This window comes from Apus apus, chromosome Z (genome assembly GCF_020740795.1).
Source record: "Apus apus isolate bApuApu2 chromosome Z, bApuApu2.pri.cur, whole genome shotgun sequence".
Lineage (NCBI taxonomy): Eukaryota > Metazoa > Chordata > Aves > Apodiformes > Apodidae > Apus > Apus apus.
Genome location: NC_067312.1, coordinates 41,267,339 through 41,281,177, shown reverse-complemented (window position 1 = coordinate 41,281,177; position 13,839 = coordinate 41,267,339).

Here is a 13,839-nt window from a genome sequence, read left to right as displayed (position 1 = left end):
GAGTAATTCCTCCTATGCCATAAATTTCAAGTATTTATTTAAGCTTTAACTCAACTTGTCCTTCTGCTAAGAAGATACCGAAACAAATATGACTGAATCAAAACATAAGGGAGACTGAGAAGGACCATTTCACCACCAATAACAGAAACAGCTCTATTGGATCACATGAAAGGTCCTTTTATGCTAAGTTCCTGCCTCAAATATTATCTAGTAGTTAGTTTCTTCTCAGCTTCCTTTTCTTTCATTGCTGCTGATCAAGAAGAGTTCTAAGGTTTTCAAAAGGAGTGGTGACACCCATATCCAGGGAGAAGAATTTTTTAAAATGCACCTTAGTAGGTGTTGAATGGATGAGATGGTCAGTTGAACCCAGCCAATGGCCAAATAGCCACACTGTTGCTTGCTTACTGACCTCTCCCATAGAATAGGGAGAAAACAAGAGAAAGGTGAGAGGACCAAAGAAGTCCATATTCAGTCCACAACTCAGGCTCCATTTATTGAAGTGGCTGCTCAGAACAGAAGGCATGGCGTGTTGTGCTGTCGAGAAGCAAACCCAGCTGAGGCTGAATCACCACCACACTTGCACAGTTTCTTGTGTGATTCATCCTCCATTTGTTTGTGTGGTTCCTGCTATAGCACTTCCTATAACACACACCTCAGACTATGGGCTACAACAGGTTAAATGCATAGCCATTACAATCTCCACTCCTTGTCCCTTTGGACAACACCCACTGTGCCTGTACCAGCATGAATCTGCAGCATGGGCTGCAGTCCCTCAGAGAGTGGGCCTGCTGCAGTATAGGCTTATTCACAGGCCACAGTCCCTTCAGGGGTGTTCCTACTCCAGCTCATATTTGACTTACCAAATACCTGGTACATCAGGAATGGTAACAGTGCCAGGGTCATACACCAGCCCAGACACATGGACATATACTGTTATCAAAATGCTACCAGATCCAGCAAAGTAAGATGATAAGCAGTACATCAACAGGAAAACCAAAAATGGCCACCCACAAGCCGTAAGCTCTAATATAAAACAAAGTAAATGAGCTCTGTGTCAAGCATGAGAGCCTGCCAATTAACAGCCAAGCAGTTATTACATCTATAAATATGGTCTAGGCACATGACAATAAAATCTGATGTTATGTTGAACCCCTTAAGCCCTGTGCTGTGCATCAAAAAGTTCTGTGAGGGAATGACCCTCGCCAACAGTCAGATACCTACGCAGCCACTCTGTGACTTCTCTATGCCTTGGGAGGGGGAGAAGACAGAAGGGATGCAAGGATACCTGTAGATAAAACAGACAGTTTAATGGCTGAAGTAAAAGCTGCATGTGCAAGCAAAACACAGGAGAAACTTACTTTTTCCCATAGGCCAGAAGATGTTCAGCCACTTCTGGAAAGCAGAGCCTTAACATCCATGGTTACTTCTGAAGACACAAACCATAACCACAAATGTCCCTACTATGTTATCCTTACCTCCATCTTTTATTGTGACCATGATGTTATGCAGCATGCAATATGTTGGAGTGTGTCCAGAGGTGGGAAACAAAAACGATTAGAGGGCTGGAGTACCTCTCTTATGAACACAGGCTGAGGGATTTGGGCTTGTTCAGCCTGAAGAAGAGAAGACTCTGTCAGGACCTTATGGCAACCTTCCCGTACCTGAAAGGAGCATATAAGAAGGCTGGGGAAGAAATGTTCACTAGGGCATGTAATGATAGGACATGGGGTAATGGTTTAAAGCTAGGAAAGAGTAGATTTAGGTTGGACATTAGGAAGATGTTCTTTAATATGAGAGTGGTGGATCACTGGAATGAGTTGCCTAGAGAGGTGGTGGAAGACCCATCCCTGGAGACCTTCAAGGTAAGACTTGATGGGGCTCTGGGTAACCAGTTCTAGTATGAGATGTCCCTGCTTACTTTAGGCAGGTTGGACTAGATGACCTTTAGAGGTCCCTTCCCACCCAAGATATTCTACAACTTCTTTGGACAGCTTGGAGTCAGCTGTACTGGCTGTGTCCCCTCCCAGCTCCTTGCCCATTCCCAGCTTCCTTGCTGAGGGGAGAAGGGGAGGGAGGAGAGTGAGAAAAAGAGGAAGCAGGTGTTAATGCTGATAAAGAAAAAATCTAACTCCATCTCAAATACATAGAAGTTAAGAAAAACCGATGATAGAAGGATATTGATACTTCTCTGGTGAACTTCTTTAACTTTCAGTTTTCTGCAGCTTAGGAACTTCTCGAGGTGCTGCCATTAGACATTTTATTAGATAACTTGTGCTATTATCTTGAATTTTAGATAGAAGTTAGAAAACTCACCAAATAAATACCGATTCATCTTTTTTTAATGTGGGTAGAGTACTAGTGTACTCATTCTGTAACATAGACATTGTTACTGTAACTTCAGTTCACTGCAGAAAAACATGCTTCATTTCTACTGGAATGCAGAATTCCCTGTCCAGGGAATTATACATGGAAATAACATTTTGTGCCACATAGTGCATGATAGGAAAAAAAAAAATAAAAAATTTGCACTGCACAGACAGTCTGCATGCATGCCACTAGGTCAGGTCATCCAAGTAGAGTATATCACACAAGAGGTTATCAGACCTCATCAGACCTTCGGAAATCTTGGAGGAGTAGTGGCATCCTCAGGGAGGACTCAAAAAGTAAGTGAATGAACTCCATAAATCTGGCTGACCTTCCCCACATTTGGGAAAATCCGGATATCAGAACCACTGCTCTTAGGTCTTTCCTAGTCACATGTTTGAACCTCCCCAGTAAGTACTTGCATAACTAGTTATTTCTTTTCCCTTTGATCTCTTATCATAATCTGGGAAACTCATCTTCTCTGTTGATTTGTTTTTCCATATTTCTCACTGTTTTGTCTGTCCTCACGCATCCTACCAGTTTAGCAAAGCCTATTGTTGTGGTTTAGGCCTACATGGCAACAAAGAACCATGCAGCCATTTTCTCACTCTCCCCCCCGATGGGATGGTGAGGACAGAATATTAAGACAAGCTCATGAGTCAAGACAAGGACAGGGAGGGATCACTCACCATTTATGGTCACAGGCAAAAGAGACTGAACTTGGGGAAAAAAAATCAATTCAATTTGTCACCAACTAAATCAGAGCAGGTAAAAAAACCCACAAAACTAAATTTTAAAAACACCTCCCCCCACCCCTGCATTCTTCCTGTACTCAAACTGCTTTGCTCCCAACTTCTTGCCTCCGCTCCCTCAGTGGCACAGGAAGATGAGTAATGGGGGTTGGGGTCAGTTAATCCAACCCTGTTTCTGCCATTCGTAACTCCTCAGGGGAAGGACTCCTCACAGCCTTCCCCTGCTGCAGCATGGGGTCCTTTCCATGGAAGAGAGTCCTTCATAAACTCCTCTAACATGAATCCCTCCCATGAGGTGCAGTCCTTAAAGAACAAACTGCTTCAGCATGGGTTTCCCAGTCATGGCCTTCTTTGGGTACAGTCATCCCCCTGACATGATGTCCTACAGGGGCTGCAAGTCCACATCTCATTCACCATGGTCATTCACAGGCTGTCAGTCTATAACTGCTCCACCATGGTCCTTCACAGCTTGCTCCACTGTTCTCCAACTGTCCCACCATGGACTGCAGGAGAAGGTCTGCTTGGGCACCTCCTCATCCTCCTTCATCACTGACCTTGGTATTTCTGCCCAGGTATTTATCTCACTTCCCTCTCTCCTCTGTCCCTCAGGACTTGTAGCAGTCTCCTTTTCCCCTTATTAAATATGTTAATACAGAGGCATTATTATTCTCTCTGTAGCTGATGGGCTTGGCTTTGGCCAGTCACAGACCCCTCTTTGAAGTCAGGGGAGCTTCCAGCAGCTTCTCACAGGAGCTGGCCCTGTGTCCTCACCCACTACCAAAGCCCTGACACACAGACTGAACACATCCTACCTACCCCTCACCTCTGTAAATCATGTATTCCAGAATGATTAATAAAATCAACATTCTTCTCACAATCTTCACACAAATAAAATACAACACAATACAATAAAATTAGCATTAAAATACCAAACAAAAATGGAAAATTTACAAGCAATTCCCCACCATTTTAACAATGAAATTCCCCATTATTTCTTTCTCTAACATTGCCCAGTCCATATTTTGCCCATTAGGTCTTCCAATTATTATTCTCATCTCCAATTCCTCAGGCCGCACATCAGACACCAAAAAAAGGACTGTCATGGTTTAGGTTTAGCTGGAAACAAAGAACTACATAGCCACTCACTCACTCCTCCCCCCATGGAGAGATGAGAAGGAGAATTGGAAGAAAAAGGTAAAACTCGTGGGCTGAAGTAAGAACAGGACAACACAAGGCAAGAAAAAATAATAACAGTAATACTAGTAAACGAAAATACAGAGCAAGAAATGTACAGTATAACTGTTCATCACATTGACCTGATGCCCACCACACTTCCAAGCTACAGCTAACCCTCTCCCAACCAACCTCTCAGTTTATTTACTGAGCATGATGTCATATGGTATTGAATAACCCCTTGGCTAGCTAGGTCACCTATCCTTGCTGGGTCCCCTCCCAGCAACTTGTGAAAACTACCTGTACCCTAGCCAAACTCAGGACACCTACGTACTCTGCCTCTTGCACACTCAGCATGAAAGCACATACTCATGTCATCAGTGCATACATGATAACCTTTAGATATCCTTCAAAATATCAACACACAGATCAATCTCACAGCCTCAAACTTTAAGATCTGTATCCACCACAATTTCAATGCAAAAGTTCACAGAAAATAGTTATATAAAAAACATTTTGTATATACCATATTTGAAATCAATGCAGTAAGAGATCACACAAGACTATGATTTTAAATATTTGTCACCATTTACAGAAGAAAATATTTATATATATATTCTTCATCTCTCCCTTTAAGAAAACATGTATTTCAGTTTTACTGACTTTTACTTTCATTTGTGTTGCAAGAAAAATTAAGGTTGCATTACACTTGTTATTATCCTATCCTTTGCTTATAACTTCAGCAGATTTTAGTAGTCAGGAGTGAAATTTTCATGCTTCTCTGCTTAAGGCTATATTAAATTTATTTAAATATACCAGCAGAAACAGCTCAAAAGTTTCACAGAAAGAAGTCAATGAAAAAATAAATAAATAAAATGGTGAAACTACCTATTTCAGTTAGATCATTTATTTAACACTACTAATCACGCCATGACTTGCATTCTGCAGAGGATGAACAAACAATCAAGAAGTTACATTTGCTATCTTGATAAATGTACACAGATTTGAAAAGCATTTGGAAGTTCAAGCTTTAAATGAGATTGGTATCTTAATTCTTTGAAAGGTCTAGTTTTCCTTAACATTCCCAAATCACTTTAACCAGGCATTTTGGCAGTCTGTTACTGGCATGAGAGTCTTACACAAATTACACTTTTATTTAGCAGTGATGATGCTACCCATTTTGCAATATCTTCTGGTAGAAATAAAACAGAATTAAGTCTTCTACCAAACAGACCTATACCATGCTTGACTGTTTATCTTCTATGAGATTTTTCCCAGAAATGTTACACTGTTATGTCACAGTTAAGGGTCAATCACAGGGATCTCAGGCAGCAACACGACCCCAGGTTTCCAGCGTGAACGCACTTGTGATTCAAGCAACACCTTATCTCTAGTTACTTATGTCAACAATACAAGCAATAGAATTTAAGAATATCTTCTTGTGTAAGACAAACCCAAGGCTGAGATTACATAGGCTTTGGCCCTTTTGGGTTCTCTTGATCCCCTGAAAAAAGGGAAGAGAAGTTATTAGTACAATCATTCAAACTACAGAAAACACACCACTGCTCCAGTAGACTACATGGTGCACAACATATACTTGCATTCTGCAAGATTATTTTTTAAATTATTATTATTATTTTTTGTCTGGACAGATGGTGTTCACCACTAAAGAGGAGTTACTATTTAGAATAATTTAGTTTAGGTAATTTGTATTAGACCTCATGCTACTCTATTTTACATTTTACATATTTCCAGTAGATTGTAGAGATAAGCTCCACAATTCACACTCTTCTCCCTCCTCACTGCTGGGGATTCAGGTGTCTCTCACTGAAGTAAATCCTGCTGCAATTAAGAAATCTTTACCTTGAGCTTGTGACTACGAAAGACCTAAGAGCTTGGTTGCTGTGAACTCAGTATTACCAACACCTGATTTACCCAGACAAGAGAAAAAACATCTTGGACCAAGATTATCACAAGTGCACAACCTAGGGTTTTCTCAGAATAAACTTAAGTTTTACTCTACAGACAATGCTCAAGCACTATCCTGCACTCAGCAAACTAGTTCTATACTGAATCTATAAAGGATGGGGGAAAAACACTGTCAAAATGATCACATTAAATAAATTATACATGGAGTTTAGATTTCCACCTTCTCAGTTACAGTTGTCTTGCAGCAACTTTTGAAGAGGTAGAATAGCTTTACCTTGTTGCACAGACTTAAAAAGAAAATCCACAAGACCAAGTGAGGAAAAAATAATTTGTTTCCAGAGCTAAGTATCAGAACACGAAGTTTTCTTTTCCAAGTATTAAAGTTATTGCTCTGAGGTCAGAAGGGGTTTACCTTCTCATGGTAAATAGGCAACAGATTAATATCCGTAGCTCAAGTAGTTTCAGCATGCACTTCTTATGGAGAAGTTTCTAAACCATTAATAAAAGAGTCCTTAAAGCTTGGTCGCAAGATAATCACTAAAAAAGGAATAGCAAGCATCTGATGTCAAAATTTCCTGCTGTTTAAAAAAGGATGAAGCAAATCTGGACTTCCAGTTATTTTTGGCAGACAGCTACATCTTCAGACTGGACTCTGGAGAATTCTCTGGAGGCAGTATAATAACCTCAATTTGTCATGTTTCTCCTGACAGCCTCTCTAACTGGCAGTCATTTCCTTGCTAGGGAATAGTGTACTCCTATACACTACTAGTCTTTTATTTGCTAAATTTTGAGGTGGTAAACTGAGTGAACGTAAGGAGCCTGTAGGCATTATCTAATAGATCCTGCTGACCCCAGTAGTCACAAATAGCCCATGAGAAGTAAGTTGTCCAAACACTGGTTGTGTCCCTCCTTCCCTAGCTGCAATCCCTTGCTTTCAAGCCTGGACTGGACTTCAGGTTTGGATTTTAAGCTATTAGTCTTCATAACGCAATCCTTCTCCTGCACTATTCTTGTAGAATTACTAATACTAAAGTCTGAGCGGGAACTCCAGTGACATATGAGAGGGCATAGCTGTTAAGACTTTCACCTTCAAAAATCTACTTACTTGTTCCAGAACAACCTTTATCTGTCTCTGGAGCACACAAATTAACTGTGGAACAGGAGCTGCAAGAAAGCAGCTGGAGATGAATATTACTACTGAGTTAGTTTAGATGTGACACTAACCTTCTATATCTACCACTCTGCATTAACTTTCACCTCTTTGAGTTTCACTCATCTGCTAGGACAACCAATTCAATTCAGTGAGACTAATTATTTTAGAGTACTGGTCATGTAATGGTGAAGCCTGTTCTTGTAGGCTAATCCGCATTAGCATTACACGTGCCCTGTAATGATTGTTCCACTCTAGTCTTGTGGAGATTCTGTTAAGATCACATAGATATTTGCTCACATGAAACAAGTTTCATAATAAAACCCTAAAATACACTGCCAATTAGGATTTTTTTAGTTACACAAGGAATTAAGGTCTATTTATTTACAAAAACTGTATTTGCCAATAATTCATATTTCAGTTCTACCACGACACACAGCAACATTTATATCAATTATAAACAAGTTGTTCAGTCATACATTTTAATGTATATGTTGAAACTTAATTAGCCTCTTAAGTCAAACAGATTATGTCTTTTTAAATGTTTGCTTTTCTTACTTGCTGTAAGTAAGCTTATAAACACAAAATATAGTAAGCAGCATTTCATCTGAATCCTATCAAACAAAATTATTGAAGCATGAGGTCTATACAACCAGTGAAGCAGAAGACCATGCTATTACATGGATAAATGCTCCAGAGTTACTGAAGCAACACAAAAACAATCATAGAAACATGGCTTTTGAAATCTCATAAGCAACTTATTTTGGAAAACCGTTTGTGTGTGTATAGATATATATACATATATACGAACATAGAGACATACATGAAAATCTAAGCCATTTGACATCAAGACTTCAGAACAGATGCACATTGCTTTAACTTTTTAAAAATAAGGAAAAAAAAAATTATTCGCCATTCACTTACTCCCCAAACTAACAGAAAACAAGCCAGAAACAAAAGCTAGCTATCTAGATGTCTTTAAAAAAATAATTAAAAAAAAAATAATAATCCATATGTCTTAATGTTCTTTACACACGTTCAGACAAAGGAGAATAAAACATTCTCAACCCATTTTGTCTCTGGAAACACTACGACGTCACAGCAGCTTCAGCACCTACCATCTTATAATCTCCTTCTGGGCTGCAAAGGGGGGTCTGCTCAGGCTCTAACACAGCTATACTCATTTACAATTTGGTATTACACCCTGCCTCCTGGCCTACCTTTTAGACAGCCAAACTTAAGCCCAAGCATGTAGGGCATTGGGGCGTTTGTTCTCCAGGGTGACTGGAGAGGGCTATTCAGTACTTGGCCCTGATGCCCCTGCTCCAAACCCCTTGGCAGCTGCCCCCACCACCAAGTCCATTGAGGAGGTGGCTGGGGCTCTTCCAGATAGTGGACCTGACTGACTGATCTCGGAATCCTCTGTTAAAAAAAAATAAATAAATAAAAATGTGAGTTTATATAAAGCAGCACAGCCGAATCCCATGCAGGGCTATGTCCCACTCCCCACACAGCATGTCAGAGTGTAAGGCAAGCAAGCACCAGTGCCCCAAACTGGGGCAGGGCTGAACACTGCAGATAAGTTGGTTGAGCACAAAATTTTACTCTTCTTTATGCAATTCACCCAGTGATGCGGAAAAGCATGCTTAGCAGCCCATAGTCCTAACATCACCTCGAAAATAAATGCTGTTACAGGCTGCCCACATAAATAGCACTCATTCAAGGCCTCCTTGTACTTATGTTGTGCTTTCTGTCCCATCTTTACCCATCCCTCTGCACCTATTCCCCTTCATAAACATCAATTTCCTCACCACCCTCACCTCACACTTGCTAGTCTGCAGGAGGGCAATGTTTGCTTTCTGTGCTCACAGACATCCATTCACAATACGGGAGGGGGTTGGCTCAAAAAATCCACCCTCAGGCATATCCCCAATAGCAGATGTCAGCACTCCCCACCCCACCACACTGCTCACCCCAGGAGAAGCCATTTTAAATCATCACCTCTAGCGGAGGGGGTAACCCTGCAGCTCAACCCTTGTACCCTGCCACCCCTACTCAGCAACCTCACTGCTATAGACAGAAAACTTTGGGTCAACCCCTGGGGCTAGGGTCCCATTTCACCCTTGCCCACTAGCTGCCAGAATGACCCAGCCTCCTTAGCCATTCCTCACCAGCACTGACCAGTACCTTGTGTGGTTGGGACCTCATAGGGTGCTGAGAGCAGCTGTTGGGGCAGATCCTTATTCTCCTGCAGAACCTGGAAATTTTTAATTCAAGCATCCTGTGATCCTGGGGGCAACAAACTCTCCACAGTTTCAAGGAGCTAGTCCAGGCAGGCCTCAGTGACAAGGGCACTAGACTGTGGAGGCCAAGGCAAACCAGCTCTTACCTCAGCCCATAGCCTCCACAGTGAAGACAAAGGCTACCATAGCATCAGGCCAGCATCTTTGATCCAAGATCAGAGGCTCTCCACTTAATTAGTAGTTTTTTCCATGTTTGCAAGTGTTTTCCATGGCACAGTAAGATTAGCGTGGAGCTCATTTGTTTCCAACTGCAAATATTTGCTCATTACCCTAGGCTGATCCGCAGGGTAAAGAACAAACATTTGCTGCATTGATGAAATGGGACAATGAATACATACCTTGGGACTAGACAGTCTTAACATTTACAGTTGCTTTAGTTAACTTGAGTTAATTGTCAATTAATGCATACGATTGCACAACTAAAAATTCTAATAAGGATTGTCCCAAAGTGAAGGCATTCTATTTCTTATGTTTTAATTATTTACATACTTAAAATTAACTAATTCAGACTATCAAGATACATGTTTAAAGGGACTCTTCAAAGAAATAATCTCTTCAGCCCAAGAGATACTCCATGACACAAAACATGGCAAACATTTCTCATTCTGTGCAAAGTTCTCTATCAGAGGAGCTGAAAAGGTTGGTTTTTTTCCTCCATTGAAAGGCTACAATAAAAATGCTTTTCATTACAGAAAAATACTCTACAGCAATTTGTTTTAATAATAACCTAAAAAATAAATGAAAGCAATCAAAGAATGAAACTAGTCCAAACATTTCTGCAAGACAGCAGCTGGCACCATAGCCACAGACGTATCTGCTGCACTACTAACTGCAACATGAGAACAGCCAAACCAATGTACACCAAAAGAAATGTGCTATGGGCGGGGCGGGTGAGGAGGAGGATGGGTTAAGGTCTTTGAATATGGAGCTTAGCCATGGTGTGATTTTCACATGCAAGAAATAAAAGGGTTTAGAAGGGTTGTTTTACTGGAAACAGTACTGAATTTAACTAATATAGTATGAATATTATGCTATACTAACCTACATTCGTAGTGTATTTCTAATATGGGGGGGGGTTGTGGGGAGGTGTGTGTTTGCCTTTGCTATAGGACCCTAACCTGAAGAAGTAATAGTTAGAGAGTTGTGTTGAACATTGCTGCCCCCTAGTGACAACACAGAAAAAGTACTTGGAAGAGAGCCTATTCATTGCAAAAGGTTTCTTCGCTCTCAAGATGAAAGTCATCAGTTGCATACCATTGAACTATCATAAAATTTTATGAGAGTGAAATCTTTTTTAATCTTACCCTTAAAATATGCTTTGAGTAAGCCAAGTACTTAAATGCAAATAAATAAATATTTCTGTAAATGGAATGTGTAGTGTAATAAATGATCAGAGATTACTGTCAGTGATTCTGTTGTGTTGAATTAAAACACTGCATGACAAGTAATTCAGAAAAGTTACAGCTAACAATAAATCTATACTACATGACAACTAGTTCAATGAACAAATCGGCCTAATTTATCTAGGAAACATTTAATGTATGTGTCTGTATTTACACTATGGTGGATTTTCACAATCAACGGTATCAGACATTTGAACAAGAAACAGCACAAACCATAAATATGCATCATTGCCTTTATTCCATAAACTGCACATAGGCAGAATTGCCTGTCATTTCAATAGGAGCAAATGAGTACTAAAAGGTTTGTTAAAAATTCAGTTATTCTTTTTCAAAATCTGTATTTTATAGTAGACAAGTTGTCTGGTAGTCCTTAATACTATCGTTCCACATTTCCAGTATTTTGTGACAGTGTTTTTTTGTTTACCTTATATATGGTTATTTTAATGGGACCTTGCCTGTATTACAAACAGTGCTAAAAAACATACCATTTTATGCAGTTTCTCAATGCAAAATCTTAAACCTATTTGTTTTACCACCATAAATACCATTTAACAGGACTAAATTATAACAAACTGATAGATCATAGCAAACTACTTTGGTGAAAATCCTGGTTTTCATCTTCATATGAAGCAAGCTGGTGGAGAACACCTAAGTCCTACAGACATAAACCTCCACAGTTAGATTTCACAGTCATTTGTAACACTGTAATCAAATTACCACAGCTAACAACATATTCATATAACTAGTGTAGATTTACTGTTGGGAAAGGGGTTTGGAAAGGGTTAATCCACCAGTAATATTTCCTAGCGTAAACATTCTTGAGAAACTTCACCATATTTTTCCAAAGTAAGTTCTTTTAAATTTGGAGTATGAGATGGATGCTTTATGAATCACTGCTGATCTATCAAAACAAACTTCCTTAAATTGGCATTTCCTCCCAATAAAGAAAGCTATTGCCACTCAAGTACAGTTACAAATTAGGAATAGTAATAATCTGTTAAAAAATAAGTAATTAAAGTGTCATTGTCTGTATTATTGCATTACCTAGGCCTATATTTGGCACTATCAGGATATTAAAAGCCAGTCTCTGATCCAATTAGATCATGAACTAAATAGATAGTGCATTTATGTAAACCAGACTAGTTCCCTTTTCAAGTTGTCAGGCTGTATCTAAGCAGCATGTACCACAGATGCTCCTTGGGTGCTCCAGGGAAGCTTCTTCTGCACCTCACTCCCATTTCCTCTGTGCAAAAACCAAGATGAATGTGCAAAGTGGATTTAATAAAATATTATTAGTTAATAAAATGTTTACAGAACTTATCTTGAAAGAAGAAGACCTGGGCTAAATCTGCTTATACTTCTACCATTCAAAGTTATATAGGAACTTACGTGCTTTGCTGTTTGGGATTTTTAAGCTCTCCATCTAGTTTCAAAACTATGCTTTGGAAGTGTAGTTTTACCACTTTCATTCAACAACGTATGCAGTAGCTAATCCCCAAAGATATTTCACACTTCACATGACCTGTCTGCTCCATTCACTGAAAGTGTCATATTCTGTTTTGAACGCATTTAAAAGCTTGACTTGTCACCACAGTATCTGGGAAAGCCACTACATACAGGCTGCATGACTCTTGTCCTCCTCAGTACATTAGCTTATTTTAATACACTTAATTAAAAAAAAAAAAAGGAAAAAAGAAAAAAAAGTATTTATTTAACAGACATAAAATACTATCTCCATTATGCACACAAAACTATCTATGTATGTTTCCCATTTGAGAAGAACAGATGTTATACACATATATTTTTATTTTTTTACTTTTTTTTTTTAATTGCTTTTTTTTTACCAGCTGTCAAATGAAGGATTCTCCCCCAGCGTCAGATTACCTTGAGGTACACATTGTACTTCACCATCCTCCATCATCACACACCAGGTATGCCCAGGTCCCTGAGCAAAAGCAACAGCCTGGACAGGTTTACCTTTGTCTGAAGCAGGATGGACCCAAACACTTTTACCCAACAGGTTTCTCTCACATACCACAGGGACTTTATACCCATCTGCAGTATGTAAAAGGTCTGACTGAGCAGGACCAGCCACCTTGATGGATCCCCTGGTATTAAATAACCAGGTGGCATTTGCCAAATTTTTGTCACAGTTTTTGAAAGTTCCACCACCCACTGCCTTCAGGGTAGCTTTTAAGAGACCATTGTACCTTTCAACTTCCCCTGAGGCTTGTGCATAGTATGGGATATGGTAAATCCACTCGATACCATGCTCTTTAGCCCAGGCACTGACAAGACTGTTTTTGAAATTAGTCCCATTGTCTGACTCAGTTCTTTCTGGAGTACCATGTCTCCACAAGATTTGCTTCTCAAGGCCCAGGGTAGTATTCTGACCTGTGACATGAGGCACAGGATATGTTTCCAACCATCCTGTACTTGTTCCCACCATTGTAAGTACATGGCGCTTACCCTGGCGGCTCTGAGGCAGTGTGATGTAGTCAATTTGCCAGGCCTCCCCAAACCTGTACTTTGACCACCTCCCCTCATACCACAAGGGTTTCAACCATTTCACCTGCTTAACTGCAGCACACGTCTCGCAGTCGTGGATCACCTGCACAATAGTGTCCATGGTTAAGTCCACCCCTCGGTCATGAGCCCATTTGTATATTCCATCTCTGCCCTGATGACCTGAAGTGTCATGGGCCCATCGAGCCAGAAAGAGCTCACCCTTACGTTCCCAGTCTAAGTCTATTTGGAACACTTGA